Genomic DNA, 21,232 nt, shown 5'->3' with positions numbered 1-21,232 from the left:
CCTGTTGCAGTTGCTAGATGTATATCACTGTCTGAGGGCATCTAGTGGTATAGATATAGAACCAGGTAGAATGGGTGTCTGTCATGGTTATGACAGCCACTATTACTTTCTTGGATGACCACCCTGCTCAGTTCTTTGCAGTTTTCCAGAATTTGTGGTGTTACATGCAGATGATAGGTGGATGGTGTCACCTTTTCTTCTGCTAATTACATGGGTGCTTTGGCATAGCACTGATTGCGTCTCATTACTGTGGTTCTGGAAATGGTTGTTCCTGATTTAACAAGTGGTGTGAACATTTTGTTGTAAGGCCTCCAAGGCTTCCATGTAATTCACCATCCTTCTTCAGAAGGTTTGCCATGGGTATGCCTTCAGTGCTGTCGCTTTGATGGGGGATGCAATGGTGAGGGCATCCTGGGATGAAATTGCATTCTTACTTATGTTCCCAAAACTCAACACTGACAGAAGACCCAAGAAAGTCAACTTGGAAAGGGAAATAAGGCTCCATTGCCTTTCAACCAACATACAGTCAGCCGGTTGGAGTCCCATAAGGCACAAGTTGGTGGGGCAAGGAGAACTTGGCTATCTGGAACTGGGACAGGCTATTGTATGTAATCCTCTCTCCCCTCATCAAGCGACACGTGTTTCTGGGATCGACTCAAGGATGCAGTCTGTATTCTTTGGTGAACTCATGACATTATGGAGCCAGAATGGTTGTTTGTGCTCTCTTGAGCCAACAAGGTGGTTTGTTTGTCAAGAATGGGGGCAGATGGAGGTTTATGGCATTCTTGTTTACTTGTTTGTCTATGGACATCATGTGATATTTTACTTATAAGATCATCTTTATTGTGGTAGGCATCGCTGTAGTATGTCAGTCACCAGGAGTTATTTGTAAGAACTGTGCTGCATCTTCAGTTCCAGTTGGACAATCTGTAAGCTCTCTATTGAGAGTCAAGCCAGAGCTTGAATGTCATTTTCAGTCTGTTAGTGATTTTTTTCTATCAGTAGGTATGGCTGTAGTTAGTCTAATAACTGCGAAGGTTGATGAAAAAGCCAGGCAGGCTGTGTCTACCAAGAATTATCTTGAGGTTTTGATGAGCAGTCTATTAGTCCGTTTTGTATTCATAGGTATGCTGTTCCTACTGAGCTAGAAGGGATGACAGAGCGCACTCAGAGTGAGAGAGAGAAGCCAGACCCTAAGCACCATAGTTAGTCCATTAGTGACTTTTTTTGTCGGTAGGACATGGCTGTATTTAGTCCATTAATCATCAGGCTGTTATGTGAGAACTATGCTCGTCTACCATGTTGCTCTGATCTAACAAGCAAAAGGACATCAGAAATGATTAGGTCCCACTGGTATTTTTTCTCCATTGAGTAACTAGGGAGAGGCTAGTGGCCGTATAGCATTAAGGTGTTGCTGCGGGCACTAGATTAGATCACTGTCTAGGAGGCATCTAATGGCCATCTGTCAACACAGGCAGTATGGACTTGAAATAGCTAGTGTCTACCTGGAACATCCTGCCAAAGGTGTGGTCAGTGCTGTAGAATCTCGTGGAGTGGGTGTCTGACAGGATTATGGATGCCAACATTATTTCCTTAGATGGCTGCCTTTGTCTTTTTTTCACCACTAGAATTTATGGGCCAGTTTTTGGCAGTCTTCCTGAAATTGTGGTGGTATATGCTAATGATAGGTGGCGAGGGCTGTGGTCTTGGTACTGGTTGTCACTGGTTCACAGATGGTGTGAGCAGTGTGTTGTTAGGTCTAGAATACCTCTGTGTAACTCATCAGCCTTCTTCAGAAAGTTCACCTTGGGTATGTATTCAGCACTGGGGATGGCAGACTGTTGTTGGTTGGAAGATGATGGAGTTATATCTCCCTCTCCAAGTTGACTTCTTGGGTCTTTCATCAGTGTCAACTTTTGGGAGTATAAACAGGGATTAAAGTTCATCCCAAGACTCTCTAACCATTGTATCCCTCACTGGAGTGCTCACCAGGTTAAGGGCATGTTAGGCACAGGTCGGTGGTGGCTGAGATGACTCGGCTATCAGTAACTGGTACAGGCAATCCTCTCTCCCTGCTTGTCAAGCCAACATGTTATCCAGGGGAAGAGTGCTTCAGGGATCAACTCAAGGACACAGTCTGCCTCCTTCATTGAACTCGGAACACTAAAGGGTCAGCATTAATTGTCCACTCATGAGCCAATCAGATGCTTTGGTTGTCAAGGAGAGGGGTACAATGAGGTTTATGATGTTTACGTTTACTTGTCTGTCTATGGACATCCTATGATATTTTCCTTACATGGTCATCTTTATAGTAGAAGGCACTACTGTATTTAGTCTGTCAGTCACCAGGGGTTATATGCAAACGCCATAATTCATCTACCTCACTAGTGGGGCAACCCACAAACTCTCAAGATTGAGTGAAGCCAGAGCTTGAGTGCTGTATTTACTCTGTCAATGCATTTTATGTCAGTGGGCATGGCCACAGTTAGGCCAACTATTGGAAAGTTTGATGCCAAAATCAAGCTAGGTCTACCAAGGCTGAACTTGAGGTCTCAAGGGAGAACAAGCCAGAGCCTAGGCACAGAATTTAGTCCATTAGTGTCTATTTGTATTTACAGGCATGGCTGTAGTTAGTCTGTCAATCATCTGCACTGACATGAAAATCACACTGTCCCTACTAAGGTAGAAGAGGACAACAGTGCTCTCTGAGAGAAAAAAACCAGAACTTATGAACCATAGTTGATCCATTAGTGACCTTTTTTATGGTATGATATGGCCATATATAGTCCACCATTCACCAGGGTGTTATGCAAGAACAATGCTGGTCTACTGGGTTGCTCTGAGGTCACCAGTGCAAAAAAAGTCATACTCAAAACTCTATGAACAGCTGACTTTGCCCTTGGGGTTTGACCCATTTTGATATGAAATGTGGACAGAAATGTATTTGCAGGTGGTCCACCAGGTATGCAATGGGACCAAGTAGCAGGTAACACAAGTGATGTATAATCACATGACTGCAAAGGCACTTGGTAATTGGTTGCTGAACCTGGCAGTTAAACCTAAGTTCCACAGCTAAACCTGAAGGTTATAGGCCTACTGTTCATCAAGATCAGTGGAACCCTCACTTACGTAATGTAAACTTCCTGATATTCCAATTGATGCACAAACCATTCACAAACAAAACACTTTGTGTGTGTGTGTGTGTGAGAGAGAGAGAGAGAGAGAGAGAGAGAGAGAGAGAGAGAGAGAGAGAGAGAGAGAGAGAGAGAGACTAATGCAGCAAATTTTCTTTAAGACCACTGGAAATATACATTCATTTTGCAACTAGTGTTTATTAAACCTATTTATGGAAGATGAATTAGTTTAAATGATTTTCAAAATATGCAAAGATTATACAAATAAAGAAAATGTTTAATCATAATACTATCATAATATCTGATATAAATCAAAATCGGAATCTTTACAAATGGTATTAGTATATATCAAAGACCTTTGTTTGCTAATGTCATTTGGACAAAAATAGTAATTTTTACACAAACTAATGAGGTTTGAAGTATGATAGTAACGACCTCTAATTTAATGGCATATTGCAACAGTATCTTAATAAATTGAAAAACATATACAAAATAGAACAGGTAGAAAATTCCTCGAATACACCAACCATAGGCCAGTATGTGAGGTGTCTTAATGTGTGGTTACAATAAAGTTGCTAGATAGCACGTTTACAGGCTTTTGTCTAAGAGATTTTGTAAAGTGTGGGAAAGCACTGATGAGTAAGCATACAAATAAAATTGTTTCTTTGATTAATTCAGTGAGCCAGTGACGAGAGACGGATTATTTGTTTTTAATTTCAAGATCTTTCAAGAACAATGGCCTGTTTCATGGATCAATTGCAAGGCTTGTGTAAAAGAGAAGGCTAATTTTACGCTCAACCTCATCATCTGTTCAAGACAGAAGGCGAGCTTCTTTGCTCATTTAGTGTGTTCAGATAAAGTTTTTTTTTTTTTTTTTTTTTTCAGCTCGATTATAATATCCCATGAAACAAAAGCAAGGAGTAAGTTGCAAATCAAAGCAGCGTACATAGGGGGAAAGCCATCTAAGGATTACCAATCTTTACATAGTAATTTCGGAAATTGGTGGCCTGATTGATGTGATACAACTGCCAGTGCAAGTAACCAAAGAAGTATATTCATGGATCATAAAGAAAAATTTAATAACACTGAAACCATTCCGATCATCGCTATATTGTAAGTCAAACAAAAACTGTTCATCATTTAACGGAAATGGGCGTGTTCTTGGGTATTTTTTTACATTTGAACAGCAATCTTCATTAGGATAATGTTTTATCAATATTGGATCACATTCAGAACTGTATACAGTTAAATTCATATGTTTTAATTTAACTTTTTCTGTTATAGAGAAATTTTCTTCCCATTTAAATATTTGTCCACTGCAGTTGTCTTATAATGTTAATCTCTTACAGTCAACAAATGAAGCAATCAATAATATCCTCAAAATGTAGTTTTAAGTTATTATACAAAATTTTCATTTAGCTGTACTTTGCTCAATCTTTTCTGCTTATTTTTCGACAAAATTTACATAATTCGCTAATTGGGTACATTAACTGAAGTCGACTGTACTAACTGAAAAAAATAGTTGAAGGTTTTAGACTACATTGTACTCAAGTCTTTGAATAATTGTGTACAAGGTGAAAGAGGAACAGGTTGCGGGGGATGGGTAAGATGACAAAACAGGAAGGGAGCTCGGCTTATTATCTTAAAAGGCAGCATAAAGATCTGATATCTCTCACTTGCCCAAATAGCGAATGACCATTCAAAAGGTGCATTACAGTGTACAAGTACACTTTTGTGCCACCCTTTACTTGCCCATAGAAGGGTTCCAAATCACCCTGGAGCTCCGACGGACTGCTTCCATCTTGTCCATCACAAAAACTCCTCCATAGCTGATGCTTCTTTTCTGTTTTGATTGTTACCTTTGCTGGTGGTGCAACAGACAGTGGTGTTTAAAATATTTACAGAACTAGTGTTATGCTGCTTGGTTTACATTTACTATTATTTAAATCTGAAATTTTTCTAGTGCAATGGCCCCTCTCGGATAATGGTAAATTCTAGTTTGTGTCACTTTAAATGGATAACAGCCCAGCCTTCCAAGAAGAAGCCCATGCAATTATTAGCCAGTTTATGAGCGCCCTATGAGAGCCAAATGTGATATTCAGATAACATGGTTGGGGATATGAGATCATATATGTCTAACATTCAGATGCAGTATTCGATTACACTGTAAAGGTTCTGATACTTTAAAATACACTCAGGCATATAGTACGCATAATGTTCCTTGGTCAAGTCTGGTGTCCGTTTGTCAGTTACGCTTATGTTACAGTTATTACTACAACTTCTTTGCGATCATTATGGATAACAGAAGCACAATAGACGTTTTAGAAATAAACTCACATCTTGGCATGTTCACACTAGATGAAAACTTCATCACAAACATTATATATCTAATAAACCTTGTCACTACGCATTTACACACAAACATACACGCTGTTGCTGTAGGTCCCGTTGCTAAGTAACCAACTGGTTCTTAGCCACGTAAAATGAGTCTAATCCTTCGAGCCAGCCCTAGGAGAGCTGTTAATGAGCTCAGTGGTCTGGTAAAACTAAGGTGTACTTAACTTTAACTTGTTGCAACGATCAAGTATCATAAGAAAATATCTGTATTCTCTGTACATACAGTAACACAAAACTATCCCACTGAACTACTGTTTTCACACGCTCAAGGCTATAAGATCAACTACATTCACATCATCTTCCTTTTCCTACTCCTGTCCCATTTAATTGGATATGAAGTTAGCACAACTGAGTGCAATTTAGAAATTTACAAGCACTGCCCCAAATGTATGCCAAGAGATGAATAACAACCATCTTGCACATTCAGTGTTTAACTTACACTAATTTGCATTTTTAACTATATTTTACTTGTTTAATTTCAAAGGACTTTAACAAGACACGCAACAGAAATTGTTAATGACATAAATGGGTCAGATTTTATGATAAATTTCCTTTTACTGTGCCTACATAACAACTATCTGCAACATGAAGTAATCCTACTATAAATTTTCAAAAATTGAAAATATGTCTAGTTAACAGTACTGAAGAAATAATGAACTCAGCAATATCTCTGTTTTGTGCAGGAACTCTTACAACGTAATTGCTATTATTTTTGTGTGGCAGGAATTACAAATACTGAATAACTGGACGTCTAATAATAAATAATTTTGAAATTACTAGAGTTAGGCATGTGGGTTAGGCATTTTCATTCTGTGTGTGTGTGTATATATATATATATATATATATATATATATATATATATATATATATATATATATATATATATATATATATATATATATATATATATATAATCATGTGCCTTGTAAAATGTATAAAGTACGATTTTTCCACAATAATGTGATATACTTTGCAACTGTCGTATGATTTTTTCTATACAGAAGAGGTATGTAGTGTATTCTGTATATTAATGATAGTTATGTAAGAATGTCTTTGTAATGTCAGATCTCACAAATATTAATGATTTATATAACTTAACAGGATAATTTAAAATCATTTTAATAATGTAGTAGGAGAGAGAGATTAGGCCAGACCAGATGGTCTAGCTGTCATCAGTCAGATAAGCACATTGACAGATATTTTGCCCAGGCGATATAAGGGAAGGTTTTGTCTTTCGTGTTTTATAAACGTGCAAATTATGATTAGCCACGTGTGTGTTGTATTGGAAGTGTTGATATCTCGTCCAGAACTTTTTTCCTTTAAGTCATGTACGCCTTTTTGAGAAATACGAACGAATTACTGGGAGTAAAAGCACGTCTCACTCCCAAAATGCCTTAATAATGACGTCTACCTGATTGTGGTGCTTCTAGCTGGAATCCTAAAAATTTGCTCATTCTTATTCTAAGAGACCTTTGTGCTCCTCTCTCTCTCTCTCTCTCTCTCTCTCTCTCTCTCTCTCTCTCTCTCTCTCTCTCTCTCTCTCCAAAAGAGAGAAGTTATTAATGTAAAATATTTGTGTGGTCATTAATATTAATTTTAGCTTTGAGATCTGATAACTGTAGTAATAAGTGACATATTGGTAACGGCACCTATCAGAATAGTGTGTTGAAGTGAATTTCGAGCTGCAGCAATTGGGGTAATCTTGTGAAAGTTTTCACGAGCTTGTGTAATGTAAAGTGATTTTTACTTATTATTGCATGGTATAATAAGGTCAATATATTAAGCGATTTTTGCTTTATTGAAATTGTTTTTGGTGAATCTACTTCATTTCATTTTTTACACATGTCATTTTTGTGTATTTTTGTATGTTTTTGTATTTGCAGTCTCTTAGTTCTTCACATTTTTAAATAGTGGTGATTTAACATTTATTTAATTATCATCTTAAGTGTTTCTTAATAGTTTAACATTGCATACTTGATTTGATTTTAATTTACTTAGATTAACTTTCCAAATCTTATGCATTTCTTGACAGTTTAAGTTTTGCTTGATTAATTCAATTTCTTTATAAATTAGCAATTGTGATTTAATTAAAGAATTAATTCAATTTTGTGCTGTTTTCAAGTAATATTTTTTTCTTTAAAAGTGAGATTGTGAATTCTGATCATAAATTTTGAATTTAAAAATAAATTTTTGTATTCAAAGTTTTTACAATAGCGTTTCATTTACTAACCATCAGTGGTAGGATTAATTGTGTGCATAAGGCATGGTGATAAACATGTTTCGTTCCTTCAGGTTTGCTGATGTGACTCTAACCTGGGGAGATACTTAAAGTTGTTTGATGGAGTGATGCCTTTTTACTTTAGTATCTTTCTTGTTTAAATGTTGATACTCACACTAATTTTGATAAACAGTCTGATTTCTCACATGATTAGTAAGTTTTTAAGGGATCACTGTTGCCTTTAGAGTACTCAGTCGTAATTTTATTGTCATGAGATTTCAGGTATCTGGCTGAAGTGAGTAAATTTTTAATACTATATTAGTAGTGTAATAACTAGGCAATGCTTTGAACACTTTGTGACAATATATATATATATATATATATATATATATATATATATATATATATATATATATATATATATATATATATATATATATATATATATAATGGTGTAAATTTGCCTCATATCAAGCAATCTCTCAAATGAAAGTCCAGAGTTGTAACCACACAGGTCATAAAAGAAGTTGGAACTTTTCTGTTTCATTTTGGAACTAATGAACACATGAACACGTGTTTCCAGGCTTCTGCCTCACATCCGGATCGAACACCAGGCTCTCAAATGAAAGGTCAGGGTGCTACCACATGACCCAACAGGTCATAAAAGAATTTAGAACCTAAATATTTCAGAACCTGAGGTTTTTCCTGGGCAGGCTGCTGCCTTAACATAGCAGGAAATTTTACCCAACACAGTATACACAAGGGATTTCATATTAAATACGTATTTAAACAAGCACACCAGATATAGACAGTAATAATTGTGAACAATATCTACCAGCTTGCTAGGATTCCAAAGGTATTCTCCACTGAATGTCTTGCCCTGCTTAGTCGATAATTGTAGATGCGTTCAGGTATTGTCAGACTTCGCGCAGGGTATGGTTTCATCGTATACTTCTTAAAAGCGAAGGCATCATCTCCAATGAAGAAATAGTCGACTGGGGGTTTATCTTCAGTTTCGGTTGATAATCTTTCAGGGGCAGACAGGTGGGCTTCATGTTGATCAAGCATTTTGGAGTGCTGTGTCTTGGCAAATACACCACCATCAGACTTGGACACTATGGCACCTACATCCACGTAGAGGAACTTGTAACTGCATCAAATATTACAGAGTAGAACTTCTTATAATTAAAATAATGAGTTATTGCATGGGCTGGGATCTGAAACAAAGGGTGTGGGGAAATTCCATCGTTGCTCAAACCCACTACTACCCCTTCCATTGGTATGGGGTGCTGGGTACCTGCATGACCTCATCTCCAAAGGTAGCCACAATGGCCATACAGTCACAGCTGATTGTGTTGGGAGCTACCTGGGATAAAGGAAATGTAGGACAAATGCAGGCCTGGCTCAATGGGTCTTCCCAGAATGTGATGGTCCTGGGGCATTCCACTATTTCATTGAAAGTCACCAGTTTCAGTTGCCAATTCTTTCATCAAGTTGTCACAATGTCTTCTTTGTGAGTTCAGACCCAGCACCTTGGATTTATGTTCAGGCACTATTAATTCAATTGCAACATGGCATTGTAATAATCCTGGATAAATTCAGACCATGAACAAACGTTCTTTCTCTGTCGCGACTGCAACGAGAATGATGGGTGCCAAGTTCACCAGGCAATTATATATGGTGGCATCCATGTTCATGTCACAGTTATGATGCCGTTGTGTATGTTGACATGTGATGTAACTACGTGGCAGCTAAATCGTCATGCCTTCATGAACGTCGCTGTCTTGTAGCAACAGCCAAATGTGGACATGGCCTCATCCGACAGTAATACCTGAACGATGCAAAAGGGTTCATTGAGTATGACAGCACAGTAATCAGCTGACTTTTCTTTTATTTTCTTTGGTCCAAGGCCCGCGACTAAAGCCGATTGATCACCAAACCCAGCCATTACGACTGTTGTGGTCTTGAATCGCCAATGTACCTGGGCACTAAAGGGGGCTTATCACACCGCATTTCATGTACTGGACCATAGAAAAAGTACATAATACGATAAGGGACCAACTGAGAAAACGAAATATTCAAGAACAATGTTGCTCCTCACCACAGTAATACCTGGATAAAAGGGACAGACAGCACAGCTATACCTGGATAAAAGGGACAAACAGCTCAGTAATACCTGGATAAGTAGATAGTCACCATAGTAATACCTGCATTAAAGGGACAGTCATCAGTAATAACTGGATAAAAGGGACAAACAGCAGCCAGCAGACAGTAATACCTCTCACCACAGTAATACCTGGACAAAGACAGCAGTAATATCTACCAGGTAATACTGGATAAAAAGGAGAGTCGCCACAGTAATACCTGGATAAAAGTCACCAGGGAATACATAAAAGGGACAGTTACCACAGTAATACCTGGATAAAAGAGGCAGACAGCACAGTAATAACCTGATAAAAGAGACAGCCAGCAGAGTAATATCTGCATAAAAGGGAGTCACCAGAGTAATACTGGATAAAAGGGCAGTCATTACAGTAATACCTGGATAAAAGGGACAGACAGCACTGTAATATCTGGATAAAAGGGAAAGTTACCATAGTAATAAGAGGATAAAAGTGACAGTGACTACAGTAATACCTGGATAAAATGGACAGACAGTACAGTAATACCTGGTTAAGATGACAGACAGCACAGTAATACTTGGATGAAAAGGACAGCCACGATAGTAATACCTGGATAAAGGGAACAGTCACCAGAGCAATGCCTGGATAAAAGGGACAGTTACCACAGTAATATCTGGATAAAAGGGGCAGACAGCACAATAATACCTGGATAAAAGGGACAGACAGCACAGTAATACCTGGATAAAAGGGACAGTCACCAGAGCAATACCTGGATAAAAGAGACAGTCAGTACAGTAATACCTGGATAAAATGGACAGACAGTATAGTAATACCTGGATAAAATGGACAGACAGTATAGTAATACCTGGATGAAATGGACAGACAGTATAGTAATACCTGGATAAAAGGGACAGTCACCACAGTAATACCTGGATAAAAGGGACAGTCACCACAGTAATACCTAGATAAAAGGGGCAGACAGCATAGTAATACCTGGATTAAAGGGGCAGACACACAGTAATACCAGGATAGGAGGACAGACAGCACAGCAATACCTAGATGAAAAGGACAGTCACCACAGTCATACATGGATAAAAAGAACAGACACCACATTAACACCTGGATAAAAGGGACAGTTGCCAGTGTAATTCCTGGATAAAAGAGACAGTCACCAGAGTAATAGCTGGATAAAAGGGACAATTACCACAGTAATACCTGGATAAAAGGGACAGTCACCAGAGTAATACCTGGATAAAAGGGTAGCCACCAGAGTAATACCTGGATAAAAGGGACAATCACCTGAGTAATACCTGGATAAAAGGACAGCAGAGTAACACAAAATACCTGGATAAAACCAGGATAAAAGGAGCAGAGAACACAATAATACCTGGATAAAAAGGACTGACAGCACAACAATATCTGGATAAAAAGGACAGACAGCACAGTAATACCTGGATAAAAAGGACAGTCACCACAGTAATACCTGGCTAAAAGTGACAGTCACCAGAGCAATATCTGGATAAAAGGGACAGTTACCACAGTAATACCTGGATAAAGGGGCAGACAGCACAGTAATACTTGGATAACACCAACAGTCACCCAGTAATACCTGGATAAAAAGGATAGTCACTACAGTAATACCTGGATAAAAGGGGCAGACAGCACAGTAATACATAACACCAACAGTCATAAATAAAAGGATAGTCACTATAGTAATACCTGGATAAAGGGGCAGACAGCACAGTAACACCTGAATAAAAGGGACAAACATAAAGAACAGTCAATACCTGGATAAAAGGACAACAGGACAGATAAAAGGGACACAGTAATATCTGGTTACAGAGGACAGACAGCACAGTAATACCTGGATAAACGGGACAGTCACCACAGTAATACCTGGATAAAAGGCCACACAGCACACTATGTAATACCTGGTTAAAGCTGACAGACAGCACAGTAATACCTGGATGAAAGGGACTGTCACCATTGTAATACCTTTATAAAAGGGACAGTCACCACAGTAATACCTGGATAAAAGGGAAAGTTACCACAGTAATACCTGGATAAAAAGGGCAGACAGCACAGTAATACCTAGATAAAAGGGACAGTCACCACAGGAATACCTGGATAAAGGGACAGTCACTACAGTAATACCCAGAGAAAATGGACAGACAGCACAGTAATCTGCTGTATGTGTATATATATATATATATATATATATATATATATATATATATATATATATATATATATATATATATATGTGTGTGTGTGTGTGTGTGTGTGTCTGTACATGTATATAATATATATATATATATATATATATATATATATATATATATATATATATATATATATATATATATATATATATATAAATATATAAATGGATGTAGGTATGTATATGTGTCTTTATGTTCCAGCATAACTCTGAAACGCATTGAGCAATTTCAACCAATCTTGGGATATATATGACTTACTATCTGGAAAAGAATACTGTAGGGGTAAGACAACACTAGCACTAAAGGGCACCAAAGGTGGTGGGGTGGGAAGAGGGTGGCATGCAAAAATAACTGAAAATGACGGATATTAGTGTCTAATCCATAGTTTTCAAGGTAACTGAGATGAACAGTGACATTTCCAGTGCCCTTAAGTCCAAGTTCAGCCCCGAAAGGAAGGTGTGGTGAAAAGTGGTGAAAAAAAATATGAAAAATGACCGAAATTAGTGTCGGATCTATATTTTACGGCGTCGCTGAAATGAATATTGACATTCCCAATGCCACTGAAGTCCAAGTTTAGTCAAACAGAATGAACAGAACTCTGTATAACCTGAACATTTTTGGAAATCAATATAACTCGGTGTCGCTAGACCCTTCTGAAAATTAGCAAAAATAAAAAGAAATCTGTATTTAAGGGAAGCTAACTCGGCAAGTCTTCAATTTCATCATCTTTCAGTGAATGTGACAGTTTCATTTCGCTCTTTCAGATGATTGTATATGTTTTTATTAATTATAGTTTTTTATTTCTGTGGAAAGTTTTATATTCCTCACGCATTCTTGATCACGATCAACAAGGCACAGGGACAGTCTATTAAGTACTGTGGAGTCGATTTGAGATTGCCATGTTTTTCCCACGGACAACTTTATGTTGCTTGTTCAAGGGTGGGTTCATCCAAGAATTTATTCATTCTTGCTCTTAATGGAGAAACTAAAAATGTTCTTTACAAACAAGTTTGGTGTTAAAGTAATATTACAGTGAATTTGTGAAAGGTTTTACTTAATAATTTGTACACTGTATGGATATGTTTAAAGACCTATAAATAAAAATTCTTTGATATTACACTATATCAGGTTGTGTTCTAAGTTTTGGGTGTGTTCAACGCATTGGGTGTGTTCTATGGTCTGGGTGTTTTCTACGCTTTGAGTTTTTACCATGCAACGCTGGGTATGTCAGCTAGTACCTGGATAAAAGGGAAAATTCACAGTAATGCCTGTCAGTTCACCCACGACTGTTTGTAGGCTGAACGTCAACACAAATCCCCCTCCATCTTCCTTCTCCCTTCCCCTCCCCATTCCCTCTATAAAGGGACAGTCACCATAGTAATACCTGGATAAAACACAGCCACCACAGTAATACCTGGAGATAACACACAGCCACCACAGTAATACCTGGATAAAAGGACAGTCACCACAGTAATACCTGGATAAAAAGAACATACATCATAGTAATACCTGGATAAAAGGGACAGTCACCACAGTAATACCTGGATAAAAGGGACAGTCACCACAATAATGCCTGGATAAAGGGACAGTCAATACTGTAATACCTGGATAACCAGGACAGACAGCAAAGTAATATCTGAATAAAAGGGACATTCACCACAGTAATACCTGTCAGTTCACCCACGACTGTTCGTAGGATGAACGTCTACATGAAAAAAGTTCAGTCAGAGCGTCAACACAAACCCCTCCCCTCCCCCTTCCCTCCCTTTCCCTTCCTCCTTCCCAACTGTTGGAAATACATGGTTTCCAAAGAAGACCATGTCTGATCACTGGAGTGAAAGAAAAATATCGTTAAATATAAGTTCAGGTTCTAGAAGAATGGGTGAAACGTGGCTAAGATAGATATGTTTCAGTTCCTTTGGAAGGAGTGGAATGTACCTACATAAGACTGTGATGATAAGGAAGTGAGGCCGGGATATACAGAGAAAATGGATGAAATGTGGGCCAGACTTGAAGATGTGGAGGTGTAAGCAGATGATGAGTTTCTAAAATTACATAATAAGGTCACAGGGATGCCAGGAATTGTTTATAAGAGGGTAGGAAGAGGGAATAAAAGCTGTAAGTGGTGGTCCAAGGGAAGCGATGGGTTTCGTGAAGGAAAGATAAGTAATTATTTGAAGTGCAATTGCATTACAGAAGGGTAGCTTACATTATGGTGGAAATGAAGATGGACACAGTGGCCAAGAAGAGAGCAGGGAGAACAAAAGTACAAAAAATAGAATGGGGAATGGAAGTATTAACTTAAGGGAGAGTAGTTAGTTGAACTACAAGGAAGTATATGCAGAGAGCAACATTAATGATCAAATGGATATTAGAATTAAAAAAAATGCAAACGAAGAAATGGTATTTGAAGTGAGGGCAATTCCGAGTCGAAAGAATAAGTGTTTTGAAATTCAATGACTTTGGAAATCAGAAGAGACAGATATGGCTGAAACAAAAGTGAACTGCTGTGGTATGGCAGTGATTGTGATTGGGTACTTAGCTAGGGTTTGTAAGGAATATATGGATGAGGAAAACATTCAGAAGGGATGGATGGAAGGAACCATTGTTCAACTTTATATTACTTATAATAAAGGGTTAAATGTATTGCAAGATTTTAACGGAAAATATAACAGATGAAAAAATTTATTGTACGGAAAAATATGAGAGCATGGGAATATAAGAGGAAAGGTAGGGGGGTGTTTAGATCAAATGATAGTTATGAAAAAGATCTCAGAGAAGTTTAAAATTACAGAGAAATGCTGTGGGTATCATAGGTGGACATACATAAAAAGCTTATGATCTGCCACAGAGACAATATGGAGTTGTCTAGTATCTATGGTATAAAAAATATATACGATTGTTACGAGCAATTAAATTTTCATGATACAAATGAAGTATGTTAGAATATGTAGAGAGGGGCGTGACTGTAGAATATGTAGAGAGGGGCGTGACTGTAGAATATGTAGAGAGGGGCGTGACTGTTTGATGCAAAATTTGGTATCTGACAAAGATGTGTTATAGGTTTCTGGCTGTTCAATATTTCTATGGATGTTAGAAACCACAGAAAGGGCATGAGACGTTGGTTGAAACTCCAACACCTAGAAAATGAGTTGTGATTGGAATGTGATTTGGCTGGATTTTTCAGATGGTGTCCTAATGAATTGGGATAATCAATGGAGACTACAGATTCTAGAGAAAGTCTGAATGTTGACCTGTATATGTAATTGGAAAAGGTGAAAAGTGTTAACACTTCAGAATTGTCAGGAGAAAACAAGAAAGGAAGACTTGGAAAGTAACTGACCAGTAGTGGTACATTTCGGAACTGTCAAGAGGAGAGAAAAAAGGAAGACCTAGAAAGCACCTGAAACTGGTGTTAAAAGAGGTATTGGAAGAACCTTCAGAATGTAAGAATGAGTGAGGCAAAGGTGAATGGCACAAAGTGTGCGGTAAAGTTTGACACGCAGTTGATGATTCTTCTAAGCAAGTGCATGAAGCAGGTAATGTTATGGAAGTTGGATAACCATTCGGAAGTTGAGGTATGAATGTGGCAGTTGTTTCTTTATTCTGTGGACCCAAGCAGCGTTAGGAGACACTGCACATACTCACGCATATAATTGATAAGTGCTTCTTGTAAGTTCAGAATCATGTAGGGGCGACTTTCCTGAGACTGATGGACAGCATCCTGGGGGACCTGAACTTCTTTGTCTGTTACGTCGATGACACCCTAATTTTTTCCAGGTCGCACAAAGAACACCTGTGGCACGTCTGGAAGGTCCTGCAGCACCTGCAGGAGAACAGCCTCATCGTCAGGTTCGACAAGCGCACCTTCGGCGTTGAAAGAGTTGACTTCCTTGGCCACAAGATATCCCTGGGAGGCGTCCACCCACTCGCACCGAAGGTCGAGAACGTCATCAGGTTCCCCACCCCTACCTCCGTCAAGGGCGCACAGGAATTCCTCGGGATGGTCAACTACTACAGGAGGTTCATCCATGGGGTCGCGCACACCATGACCCCCCTGACGGAGATCCTGAAGGGCCATCCGAAGTCCTTAGTGTGGGGCCCCAACTAGCAGTGGGCCTTCTCCCTGATGAAGGCTGCCCTCGCCAAGGCAACTGCCTTGGCCGACCAGGACCCCAACGCCCCCCCTCCAGCTAACAACGGACACCAGCAACGTCACCTGTGGGGCCCTCCTGGAGCAGGTCATCAATGGAGCCCCTCAGCCCATCGCCTTCTTCAGTAGGAAGCTCAGCGCCACCGAGTCCCGCTACATCACCTTCGACAGGGAACTCTTCGTGGTGTGCCAGGCGGTACACGGCTTCAAATTCCTCCTGGAGGGTATGCCCTTCACAATTTGGACGGACCACCAGCCGCTGGTCCATGCCTTCACAAAACTGGGGGATGCATGGTCCTCCAGGCAGCAATGGCACCTCGCGGAGTACACCTGCACCATCAAGTACCTCCCCAGCAGGAAGAACCCTGTAACTCCCTCTCGAGGATCGAAATCAACGCAGTGCAGCTCAGGATCGACAATGAGGACCTCGCCCAGGAACAGGCCACCGACCCAGAGATTCCAGCTTACCACACCGTCATCACATCGCTGAAGTGGAAGGGCGTGCCCCTCGCCCCTGGGGGGCCAACACTGCTGAGCGATGTAAGCACTGGCCAACCCCGCCCACTGGTGCCCACCTACCGCCGTCGTCTGGTCTTCGACATCATCCATGGACTGTCCCACCCCTTCAGCAGGACGACCCACTGGCAGAGAAGTTCGTCTGGCACTGAAGGACAGCCCTGGGCTAGGCAGTGCATTCGGTGCCAGACCAGAAAAGTAGGGCATCACACCGAGTCGGACTTTCCTCAGCCGGGAAGACGTTTCGGCACATCCACGTCGATGTTGTGGGTCCTCTTCCCCCATCAGGAGGTGACAGGTACCTTCTGACAGTTGTCGACCGCTCCACCAGGTGGCCCGAAGCGATGCCCATGGAAGAAGCCACCGCCAGTGCATGCGCCAAGGCCCTCTTCTCCAGCTGGATCAGCCCGTTCGGTGTCCCGGACCATATAACTATGGACAGGGCCCAGCTTTCCTGTCCGAGCTGTGGACCACCTGGCACGCCTGCAGGGACCACTCACCACAGCACCACTGCCTACAACCCCACAGCCAGCAAAGGTTCCACAGGTCCCTGGGGGCTCGTTGCACTGCCGACAATTGGAGGTACCAACTGCCCTGGGTCCTCCTCAGGTTGAGACTGCCCCAGAGCCAAAAGCGACCCCTCCGCAGCCTCGAGGAGTCCCTCGTCGGGCGAGCCGGGACAATTTAACAACAAAGAGGCTCCGCGACAGGGTCAAAAAGTTTGCCCCCTGCCAGCGGACAGATACCAACAGGACGTCCCCTTCATGCCTCCCGGTCTGTCCTCCACCACCCACGTCTTCGTCAGGAACGACGCTGTCCACCCACCCTTAACCAGGCCTACAGGGGGCCTTTCCTCGTGCTGGAGACAAAAGGCATTCCAGCCATCCACGGGAAGGACGACTGGGTGTTGGTAGACCTCCCTAAAGCCAGCACTCCTGAAGGAGGACGTCGGTGGCACTCCCCAGTGACCCCGCAGGAGGTGTAGCCCCCTCAGCCCACCCCACCCACAAGAAAGTCGTGACAGGCAGGGGAACAACCAGCCACTCCCATCAACGCACCGAAATCGAATGCACCCCAGCTGACATTGAGAGCGGCCCTCTCTGCCCCAGTAGATACCTGCCTTGATCAGACGTTACCTACGTCTTGGGGGTGGGTGGGGGGAAGTGGGGGGGGAGTATTGTAATGTCCCCGCTAAACGGGTTTTCTATGAAGAACCTCCCGTTTTCTACGGTGCCTTCACACCTGACCCTAGGTCAGGGCACTCAGCCCTATTTTTCATTATATAACTGTACATTTATTACCTATTCATTTTTGCCCTTATATATTGCGTATGTGTCAGAGTATTTGTGTCTAATCTACTATTTTCAATTATCACGCTATCTGTATGTACCTGTCCTGTTTTGCAAAGAGAATCATTAACCTCGGGTCACTTGTATGTCTTTGTCCTGACGTCCGCACACCGCTTTATAAGTGGGCGGCTTCCTCAAGAAACTAGCAGTACTTGTCTACCTGCTCTTTCTTTCGCACCCTCTCACATACCTTCTTCGTAGATATTGTCATGAAAAACATCATTATTTCGCTTACTTTAGACGGATGAGCTTCAAAGTGCTGTATTAAATCCTACTATAAAATTTTCAGCAACGGAAATTCGAAGTATTATTGAAACACTAATTACAGTACTAAAGCTTCAGGAAGTAAACATCTTCAAATTAGCCACTTAACAATATCAGTTACAACTAAATGAAATGATCCGGAAAAAATGTTTTTCGCGTGACAAGCCATGTGCCAAAACAATGTCAAAAGTTTCAAAAATTAATATAAACTATTTTGGTTTTCATAGCGCAGTTAGTCTTTAAAAATAAGAGAAAACGTACTTCCCTTCCACCTTTCCCCTAAAGAAACAACCAACTTTATGGGTGACTATGCTAACCTGCATTTCAGGCACTAATGAATTTTTACAACTGCAAATTTCTCTCTGCTCACTATTTTTCCGTTGGTGAAATAAAACCCATCTTGTCTTCTCGGTCTCGACACGTACACGTACATCTTTACATTTTATGGCTAAAAAATTACGTCGATTATTCTTGCCAAATTTGTAAACTATTTTCATACGGGAAGACTTTGGCAATTTGTATTTCACCGGAACAGTATTCATGTTTTCACCTTGAATATAGTTCGTATTTAGCCATTTATTGACATGTATATATATATATATATATGTATATATATATATATATATATATATATATATATATATATATATATATATATACAATAAATACAAACACATATATTCAAGGTATAACACACAAACTATTCCCATGTGAAAATATACACGACATATAAATGTATATATATTTCATAACGGAAATATATATATATATATATATATATATATATATATATATATATATATATATATATATATATATGTATATGCATACATACATACATACATACACACACTCATGTAAAAAATACTAACGTGATAATTATACACACACACAGATATTTATATATATATATATATATATATATATATATATATATATATATATATATATATATATATATATATATAATATACATATATATATAATTATATATATATATATATATATATATAACCATAAATTGATAGAATGGAGTGTAAGCTCTTTTACTTTTCTAACAAACTAAATACAATGGAACACCAGATTACAAAAACGAATCGGTTTAATAAACAAAAAAATAAGAAGTTTGAAGTGGTAAATAACCATTTTAATTGATGCACAGTTTTGTAGTGATAGGTCTTTAAGTAAAGAACAACTCAGTTAAGTGAGGAAGGCTACATAAATTTTAGCCCTGGTCTATATATTCTTGACTCCATTCTGCACAAGATATCTGAGGGAGATTTGAAAGAGAATCAAAAGAAAATCAATGATTCTTGTTAATGACCACTGCCCATGCTTGGTTTATCCAATGCCCTAGATAAACTATAGAGCTGTTCCTGACCTGAAAACCTACCCAAAATAGAAACTGGAGAAAATCGGTCATTCTTGTTAATGAGCTTTCCTCCTCCTTGATTTATCCGGTAACTGAAGTAATCCTGAGAGAGCAGTTCCTGACCTGGAAACCTACCCAAAAAGTGAAATGCTTTAAGGCATTAATATATTTACATACCCATTTAATATTACTTGCTCTTTGTAAATTTGAGTCCTCTTTGCAATCTTCTGTTTAAATGTCTGTAACAAAGCGGAAGATAAGCCAGCCTTGTGCTCTCACAGGCTCTTGCTATGGGCAGCTCATATCCAAGAAAAACCAGTGACACCTTGAAATGTCCATATTCGTGGTTTGGAATTGAATGGTTTGATTTCAAAATACTAGGACCCATAGCCCTGTGTATTGACATGGTACAGAGGGGCCTGTGGCTATTACAAATACAGAAGTTGAATTTAGAAAATTTTGCATCTCTCTAAAATAATTGAATTTAATTAATAAATAAGATCATTTTCGGACTTTTACAGATAGATAAATATTTTTTAGATTAATAATTTTTTCCTTCACAGGATTTTTTGGTGCTTGTTAGGTATGACACTGGTCAGTCATTCTGTTGATAGAAAACCAACAGACTAGGAATCACTAAGCCATTTGATTTTTAATGTAAATTTCAGTTATTTTTAATTTTAATTCTAAATATAAAATGGTTTAAATACTGGGCATTAAGGTAATACTTCTAGTGTGAATCAATAAAAAGAATTTTTTTGTATAACAAGTTTATTTAAGCTACATGTCCTCAGAACATGTTAGCTAGGGTTTAGATGTGTGGGTGAAAAGCATACTTACCTGGCACAGGGGACACCATGATCAAAAGGTGGTTCCCCAAGGTGAGGCTCACCATTGCACTCAGGTGGTGCTGACCCATTTAAATTGACCCAAATGTGGTCAACTCATAATGCGCAATTTTTGGTAGTGGGGACTGCGTTCGCGCTATCCCCTTTCAAAACTTATTCATATAACAACATAATGAATGACAGGGTGTTAGCCCGTTCAGTCAGTGTATATTTGAGAAAGTGAATGCCAGTTACAGAACTAGAATTACGGATGAGTGAGGGAAAACAACGTGATTGAGGGGAAAACATTAAGTATTTGTTAAATAAAAGTGATATACATTACATGTGTAAAATAAGCAAACATTACAAACGTCTGAAAATATGAAGAAGTGAATAAGAAAGTCTGCTTAGGAAGTAGTCAGTCGGGAGCGTTCGACCATTTGTCCTTTCTTTCAGTTTCCGTGGCAGCTAACATCCAGACTTGGACTGCAATTCCTCCCCCAACTCTCCTCCTCCCTATTCAGCAAACCATATAAAAACAGAAAATTTACATGCATTTTAGCCAATAAAGTTATGAATAATTCCAAAATCATTTAAGGTACTAAGATAATTTTGTATGGGAAAAAATTAGTTGACATTATATTGTGCTTTTAAAGG

At 39.3% G+C, this 21,232-nt stretch overlaps 1 non-coding gene across 1 annotated transcript; it reads left to right on the top strand.

Annotated features, from left to right (window-relative positions):
• The first annotated feature begins 20,580 nt into the window (after window positions 1-20,580).
• On the top strand, window positions 20,581-20,742 carry LOC136828940 (U1 spliceosomal RNA). The gene has a single exon (XR_010850258.1). It is a non-coding gene; the product is annotated as a U1 spliceosomal RNA (small nuclear RNA).
• Window positions 20,743-21,232: the final 490 nt, after the last annotated feature.

Source organism: Macrobrachium rosenbergii, chromosome 3 (assembly GCF_040412425.1).
Source record: "Macrobrachium rosenbergii isolate ZJJX-2024 chromosome 3, ASM4041242v1, whole genome shotgun sequence".
Lineage (NCBI taxonomy): Eukaryota > Metazoa > Arthropoda > Malacostraca > Decapoda > Palaemonidae > Macrobrachium > Macrobrachium rosenbergii.
This window is presented reverse-complemented; position numbering and strand designations above follow the sequence as displayed.